This window comes from Capra hircus, chromosome 20 (genome assembly GCF_001704415.2).
Source record: "Capra hircus breed San Clemente chromosome 20, ASM170441v1, whole genome shotgun sequence".
NCBI classification, from domain to species: domain Eukaryota; kingdom Metazoa; phylum Chordata; class Mammalia; order Artiodactyla; family Bovidae; genus Capra; species Capra hircus.
Genome location: NC_030827.1, coordinates 55242552 through 55251460, shown reverse-complemented (window position 1 = coordinate 55251460; position 8909 = coordinate 55242552). Strand labels below are relative to the sequence as shown.

Genomic DNA, 8909 nt, shown 5'->3' with positions numbered 1-8909 from the left:
GGGGCTTGTGATTGGAACAAGGTCAATGAAGAAAATCTAAGAAAGTTCCAAATATAAGACAGGGCGTATAGTAACATAAAAGCAAACTCAACAGCTTTTATAAGGTAACATCATAGATATTTAAATAGCCATTGATATATACATATAGTAAGATAAGAAAGAATCTATTTTGATTATCATTTATTTCTGCTCAAAAAAATTTTTATAGTATAAATTTTAAAAATGGTTGCGTTTTCATAGAACAAACTATTTTGTTTATTATTGTAATGATTTTGTTTGAGAGAATGGCTTTCCATGGAGGCAGCATTTTTCTGGGCTCCAAAATCACTGCAGATGGTGATTGCAGCAATGAAATTAAAAGACACTTACTCCCTGGAAGGAAAGTTATGACCAACGTAGACAACATATTAAAATGCAGAGACATTACTTTGTCAACAAGGGTCTGTCTAGTCAAGGCTATGGTTTTTCCAGTAGTCATGTGTGAATGTGAGAGTTGGACTATATAGAAAGCTGAGCACTGAAGAATTGATGCTTTTGAGCTGTGGTGTTGGAGAAGACTCTTGAGAGTCCCTTGGACTGCAAGGAGATCCAACCAGTACATCCTAAAGGAGATCAGTCCTGGGTATTCATTGGAAGGAATGATGTTGAAGCTGAAACTCCAATACTTTGGCCACCTGATGTGAAGAGCTGACTCATTTGAAAAGACCCTGATGCTGGGAAAGATTGAGGGCAGGAGGAGAAGGGGACGACAGAGGATGAGACGGTTGGATGGCACCACTGATTCGATGGACATGGGTTTGGGTGGACCCTGGGAGTTGGTGATGGATAGGGAGGCCTGGAGTGCTGCAATTCATGGGGTCGCAAAGAGTCAGACATGACTGAGCGACTGAACTGAACTGAATTGAATGCAAAAGAAGGACCAGAATCGTATACACAAGGTGCCCTGAAATCTAGATTTTCCATGCATATACTAACTCTGATTGTCTTGGTGTGTCTTTCACCTCTTTGAATCTCATCTTAATTTTTAATGTGGGAAACACTACTTCTCCTGCTTGTATTAAGGAGAAGCACTCTTTACACTAAAAGACCTGTATAAGTAACATAGCAAGAGGATGTCTATTGACAATTCTCATGTTTTGTTTTAAAATAGATGCACTGTGAAACCCCGTATTGTTCTGCCTTAGGCCCTAGTATGCTGTTTCAAGAAGCATATGGTGTCCTATGCTCCTACTTTCTTTAAATTATAATTGATTTGCAACATTGTGTTAGTTTTGGGTGTACAGCAAAGTAAATCAGTTATACATATACATATATCCACTCTTTTATTAAAAATTCTTTTCCTATATAGGCTAATACAGATTACTGAGTAGAGTTTCCTGTACTATGGAGCAGGTGCTTACTAGTTATCAATTTATATACAGTAGTGTGTATAGCTCGGTCTCAATCTCCCAATTTATTCCACCTCCCCTAACTCCATGGTAGCCATAAGTTTGTTTCTACATTTGTGACTCTACCTTTTTTTCAAATAAGTTCATCTGTACCCTTTTCTTATATCCCACATATAAGCGATATCATGACATTTGTCTTTCTCTGACTTACTTCACTCAGTATGACAATCTCTAGGCCCATCCATGTCGCTGCAAATGGCATTATTTTGTTCTTTTTTTATGTTTCTACTTTTGATAGCTATTCCACTGTGCGACAAGGTGGCCAAGTAGTTAAGGTGATGGACTGCTAATCCATTGTGCTCTGCACGCGTGGGTTCGAATCCCATCCTAGACGTCCGGTTGAGTTTATGGCTTTCTGTTGTGGCTCAGCTGGTGAAGAAACCACCACCCACAATGTGGGAGACTTGGATTCGATCCCTGTGTGGGGAGGATATCCACTTTGGATATCCACGCCTCTGTTTTTGGGGGTCAGCCCTGGTGGCTCAGAGGTTAAAACATCTGCCTGCAATGTGGGAGACCTGGGTTTGATCCCTAGATCTGGAAGATCTCCTGGAGAAGGCAATGGCAACCCACTCCAGTATTTTTGCCTGGAGAATCCCATGGAAGGAGGGAACTGGTGAGCTACAGTCCACAGCGTCGTAAAATGTCAGACACAACTGGGTGACTTCACTTTCTCTCTACTTTTTTTTTTTTCTTCTTCTTCTTTTTTTAATTTAAATTTTATTTATTTACTTTACAATACTGTATTGGTTTTGCCATACATTGACATGAATCCACCACAGGTGTACATGAGTTCCCAACCCTGAACCCCCCTCCCACCACCCTCCCCTTATCATCTCTCTGGGTCATCCCAGTGCACCAGCCCCAAGCATCCTGTATCCTGTATCAAACCTAGACCTCACCATATTTGTAACTTAGAAAACCTTTCCCTTTACCCTTCCTTTTTTTTTTGAAAGTGGAGCCAAAACTGTTTAAATTCACTAGTTATGAAACAGACTTCTTGGTGCAGTAGAGAAAGAATTCATTAGGAGTTAAAAGAAAAAGGATTATTGTCTTAATTTTACCAGGTCCCTGTATGGTGACCACGGCCTAGTCTTGGCTTTTCTGGTCCTTGTTCCAAAGCAGTGTGGCTGAATTAGGCAAACTGAAGTGCCTCCTCTTTTCTGAAATCCTGTAATTCTCTTTGTGGGTTGGTTTACAGTTTTATTTTTGAAAAAAGCAACGTAAAACCATGAATGTTGTAAGTTATTTTTGTGCGTAAACATCAAATCATATCATTGAATTTATTGTATGTTTTGTTCAGAAAACTATATTAGGTTTAATTATTCTTTTCAAATTTTGCAATATGATTCACTAAAGCATAATATATTTAATCTTAGCCATACACTGATATAAAATCAATATTCCATTCTGAGATGCAGCCAAGTTCATGGAACTTCCATAAAATTTTACTTTCTGTATGGTTAAAAAAGAATGGAACTTCAACAACAATGTGTTTATCTCAGTGGAATGAAATGTTATATAGGCAGGATAAAATGTTATTTTAATGTCATTTTTCATATTGTGATATATTGAAAGTGAATGTAATTTTATTGCCAGTACCAGTTTTTAAAACATGTCTTTCATTACAGATCACTTATTGTTCTGAAATGCATTTTTTCCTTTAATTTTAATAAATTATTTTTAAACCGCCTTTTAGCACACATTTCTCAGATAGAGGTTTCACAAGTGGCCCTGTGGTAAAGAATTCATCTGTTAATGCAGGAGACACAGGAGATGGAGGTTCAATCCCTGGTTTGGGAAGATTCCCTGGAGGAGGAAATGGCAACCCACTCCAGTATTCTTGACTGAAAAAATCCCATGGACAGAGGAGCCTGGTGGGCTACAGTCCATTGCGTAGAAGAGAGTTGGACATGACTGACTGACTAAGCATGTTGTGGCTGATAGAATTCCTATTTTTAAGACACTAAGAAATCAGAGGATATAAAGCATTTGCCCAGATATATGGTACAAAGATTGCCAGGAGAAATAGCAGTAACCTCAGATATGCAGATGACACCACCCTTATGGCAGAAAGTGAAGAAGAACTAAAAAAGCCTCTTGATGAAAGTGAAAGAGGAGAGTGAAAAAGCTGGCTTAAAGCTCAACATTCAGAAAACAAAGATCATGGCATCCAGTCCCATCACTTCATGGCAAATAGATGGGGAAACAATGGAAACAGTGGCAGACTTTATTTTTGGGGGCTCCAAAATCACTGCAGATGGTGATTGCAGCCATGAAATTAAAAGATGCTTACTCCTTTGAAGGAAAGTTATGACCAACCTAGATAGCCTATTAAAAAATAGAGGCATTACTTTGCCAACAAAGGTCCGTCTAGTCAAGGCTATGGTTTTCCCAGTGGTCATGTATGGATGTGAGAATTGGGTTATAAAAAAGCTGAGTGCCAAAGAATTGATGCTTTGAACTGTGGTGTTGGAGAACTCTTGAGAGTCCCTTGGACTACAAGAAGATCCAACCAGTCCATCCTAAAGGAGATCAGTCCTGAGTGTTCATTGGAAGGACTGATGTTGAAGCTGAAACTCCAATGCTTTGGCCACCTGATGCGAAGAGCTGACTCATTTGAAAAACCCTGATGCTGGGAAGGATTGAAGGCAGGAGGAGAAAGGGATGACAGAGGATGAGATGGTTGGATGGCATCACTGACCCAATGGAGATGAGTTTGAGTAAACTCCAGGAGTTGGTGATGGACAGGGAGGCCTGGCGTGCTGTGGTCCATGGGGTGCTGAAGAGTCAGACACGACTGAGTAACTGAACTGAACTGATGGTACAAAGACAAAACTGCGGTACTCTTGAAGGCCTGGGTAAAAAATCTAGCTTCTGGAGGAATCCTTTCTTCTTGTCACACTTTCATGGATTCCATGAAGAGAATTGTTCATAGGTGCAGTTAAAGCTCAAGGTGGTAGAACATTAATAGGAGGGTGTAGATAAGGCTTTTAGGGCAAATATCTTGGTTATTCTGTTATTTTCATGAAAGGTTTATATTTGAACATGACTTTTTATCCTTGTGAAGTGATATAGAAAAACTATCAAAGCCTTGGTCTGGGGGCAAGGGTCCAGATGGATTGCTAAATCTGTATTGATTTTAAGTCCAGGCCCTCTTGCTACAAGGGGCCCAGTGGGTACTTGTGCTCAATCTGTTTCAGCAGGAAACTATTCTATTGTTTAGGTCAAAACACTGCTGGGAATTGGTTATCCTTTATGTGTCTGCATGCCTTGAGAGCAGAGGCATGAGGGCCTTTATTCTGGACCATCTTTTCAAAGATGCTGGTGTGATGAAAACAGCTTTGGAAGACAGAGTCTACCTTAGGAGCAGAGAGCAAGTTTCTTTACTGTCTGATGTAAGAAAGATAATATATCCCCCTCTAGGGTAATGCCCAACCATTTCTTGCAGTCTATTACAAAAGATTTGGGTTCCCTAAGCTCAAGGTTCCACTTTTGTAATACAATCCATTCTTCTTTCTGTTGCACAAAGGCGTCTTGCTTTTTCAAAGTACCAATTACCTCTGGAAACTCAGCTTTTGTCATGACTTACAAAACTATCTTACTACATTCCATTCAAGATGTCAAACTAAGCATTATTCTCATCTTCCCTTTTACCAAGGACTATTTCAATGACTTAAAAATTGAAAAGAACTATTGCAACATAGATCAGGAAGAAGGCCATCAAATCACCACACATGTGGATACATTTCTAGAAGGCAAAAAACTAATGAGATAGCATTAATAGATTTGACATTTTAAAAAAAGCCAAACACAGTCCAGAATATTCAAAAGAGAAAGCCCCGTAATGTACACATTTTTGTTGGAAGAATCATAGAATGAGTCCAGCTTTAAAGTGGGAGAGACTGGGAGAAGTATGGGATTATAGCAAGTTATCAGAATGCTTAGTTAAAGGATAGCCTATTGAATATGACAAACTCTCCCAGGTATAAGAAGTCATTGTCTGTCATCAGTTTATCCTGCCATTAGCTTGAGTGTGGTTACAAAAAGAAATCTAATCAATACTCTAGGAAGAATAGGAAATCATACTATGGTGGCTAGCACTTCAATCTAAGGCCTTTCTTGATTTCATATTTCCCAGATGGCACACCCATACTGGTTTGACCCTAGCTATGCACAATGCAGTGTTCCAAAGAATAGCAAGAAGAGATAATAAAGCCTTCTCCAGCAATCAATGCAAAGAAATAGAAGAAGACAACAGAAAGGGAAAGACTAGAGATCTCTTTAAGAAAATTAGAGATGCCAAGGGAACATTTCATGCAAAGATGGGCTCGATAAAGGACAGAAATGGTATGGACCTAACAGAAGCAGAAGATATTAAGAAGAGGTTGCAAGAATACACAGCAGAACTGTACAAAAAAATCTTCACGACCCAGATAATCATGATGATGTGATCACTCATCTAGAGCTAGACATCTTGGAATGTGAAGTCAAGTGGGTCTTAGAAAGCATCACTATGAACAAAGCTAGTGGAGGTGATGGAATTCCAGTTGAGCTCTTTCAAATCCTGAAAGATGATGTGGTGAAAGTGCTGCACTCAATATGCCAGCAAATTTGGAAAACTCAGCAGTGGCCACAGGACTGGAAAAGGTCAGTTTCATTCCAATCCCAAAGAAAGGCAATGCCAAAGAATGCTCAAACTACCGCACAATTGCACTCATCTCACATGCTAGTAAAGTAATGCTCAAAATTCTCCAAGCCGGGCTTCAGCAATACGTGAACTGTGAACTCCCTGATGTTCAAGCTGGTTTTCAAAAAGGCAGAGGAACCAGAGATCAAATTGCCAACATCCACTGGATCATGGAAAAAGCAAGAGAGTTCCAGAAAAACATCTATTTCTGCTTTATTGACTATGCCAAAGCCTTTGACTGTGTGGATGACAATAAAGTGTGGAAAATTCTGAAAGAGATGGGAATACCAGACCACCTGACCTGCCTCTTGAGGAATCTGTATGCAGGTCAGGAAGCAACAGTTAGAACTGGACATGGAACAACAGACTGGTTCCAAATAGGAAAAAGAGTCCGTCAAGGCTGTATATTGTCACCCTGCTTATTTAACTTCTATGCAGAGTACATCATGAGAAACGCTGGACTGGAAGAAATACAAGCTGGCATCAAGATTGCTGGGAAAAATATCAATCATCTCAGATATGCAGATGACACCACCCTTATGACAGAAAGTGAAGAGGAACTAAAAAGCCTCTTGATGAAAGTAAAAGAGGAGAGTGAAAAAGTTGGCTTAAAGCTCAACATTCAGAAAACGAAAATCATGGCATCCGGTCCCATGACTTCATGGGAAATAGATGGGTAAACAGTGGAAACAGTGTCAGACTTTATTTTTTGGGCTCCCAAATCACTGCAGATGGTGACTGCAGCCATGAAATTAAAAGACACTTACTCCTTGGAAGAAAAGTTATGACCAACCTAGATAGTATATTCAAAAGCAGAGACATTACTTTGCCGACTATGGTCTGTCTAACCAAGGCTATGGTTTTTCCTGTGGTCATGTATGGATGTGAGAGTTGGGCTGTGAAGAAGGCTGAGTGCTGAAGAATTGATGCTTTTGAACTGTGGTGTTGGAGAAGACTCTTGAGAGTCCCTTGGACTGCAAGGAGATCCAACCAGTCCATTCTGCAGGAGATCAACCCTGGGATTTCTTTGGAAGGGATGATGCTAAAGCTGACACTCCAGTACTTTTGGCCACCTCATGTGAAGAGTTGACTCATTGGAAAAGACTCTGATTCTGGGAGGGATTGGGGGCAGGAGGAGAAGGGGACGACTGAGGATGAGATGGCTGGATGGCATCACGGACTCGATGGACGTGAGTCTGAGTGAATTCTGAGAGATAGTGCTGGACAGGGAGGCCTGGCGTGCTGTGATTCATGGGGTCGCAAAGAGTCGGACACGACTGAGTGACTGAACTGAACTGAACTGATGCATGGTGCCATAAAGCCTGTTCATTGACTCACCCTTCCTGTAGTACACAAAGCTTTAGTTCATTCTCTTTTTTAGGGGAAAAGTGTTGTAGCAAAAGAAACCAGTACAAGGGCAGTATTCTTCATTGGTATAGATGAGCAATTAGCGAAGATATCCAAAATTTTGAAAAATAAACAAATGGCTTAAAAGTTTAGCCTCAAGAAAAACATGTAGAGAAGATTATTCAAATTAAATTGATATTCATGGAGCACAAAATCTATCTTCTTCCCATTTAATATACAGAAAAGTTCAAGATGATATATCAAATACAGAAACTTTGAAAAAATACAAGAAAGAATTCTGAAATCAGAAATAGAAATGCTGGGATAAAATAGTAAGTAGAATAACTGGAAGGAAAATTTAGAAAAAAACTCTCAGAAATTGAGAAAAAAGAGATGGAAAATATGAGAATGGAATATCATAATAGGTAATCCAAGATATAGCAAAAATGTAAAGAATAAGGACAATTTTTTAATAATTTATTTATATTTTTTGAAGGATAATTGCTTTACAGACTTTTGTTGCTTTCTGTCAAACCTCAACATGAATCAGCCATAGGTAGACATATATCCCCTCCCTTTTGGGCTTCCCTCCCATCTCCCTCCCCATCCCACCCCTCCAGGTTGATACAGAGCCCCTGTTTGAGTTTCCTTAGACATACAGCAAATTCCTGTTGGCAACCTATTTTACATATGGCAATTTCAGTTTCCATGTTACTCTCTCCATGCATCTCACCCTCCCCTCCCCTCTCCCCATGTCCACAATCCTATTCTCTGTGTCTCTCCACTGCTGTCCTGTAAGTAAATTCCTCAGTTCCATTTTTCTAGATTCCATATATATGCATTAGAATATGATGTTTATCTTTCTGTTTCTGACTTACTTCACTCTGTATAATAGGTTCTAGGTTCATCCACCTCATTAGAATCGACTCAAAGGCATTCCTTTTTATGGCTGAATAATACTCCATTGTGTATATGTACCGAAATTTCCTTATCCATTCATCTGTTGATGGAAATCTAGGATGCTTCCATGTTCTAGCTATTGTAAATAGTGTTGCAATGAACAATGGGATACATGTGTCTTTTTCAATTTTTGTTTCCTCAGGGTTTATGGCTAGGAGTGGGGTTGCTGGCTCATATGGTGCTTTTATTCCTAGTTTTCTAAGGATATTAACAGCAGCAAGCAGAAAGCAACAAGTAACATAAAGGGAAACTCCATACATTTAACAGCTGATCTTCTAGCAGAAATTCTGCAGGCCAGAAGGGAATGGTAAGATATATGTAAAATACTGAAAGGGAAAAATCTACAATCAGAATTACTTATTACTTGTAGGTTACAGCAAGGATCCCATTCAAGATTGATGGAGAAATAAAAAGCTTTTCAGATAAGCAAAAGTTAAGAGAATTCAGTACCACCAAAGCAGCTT

The 8909-nt window shown here is 39.5% G+C and overlaps 1 non-coding gene across 1 annotated transcript; it reads left to right on the top strand.

Annotated features, from left to right (window-relative positions):
- Positions 1701 to 1782, top strand: TRNAS-GCU. The gene has a single exon. It is a non-coding gene; the product is annotated as a tRNA-Ser (tRNA).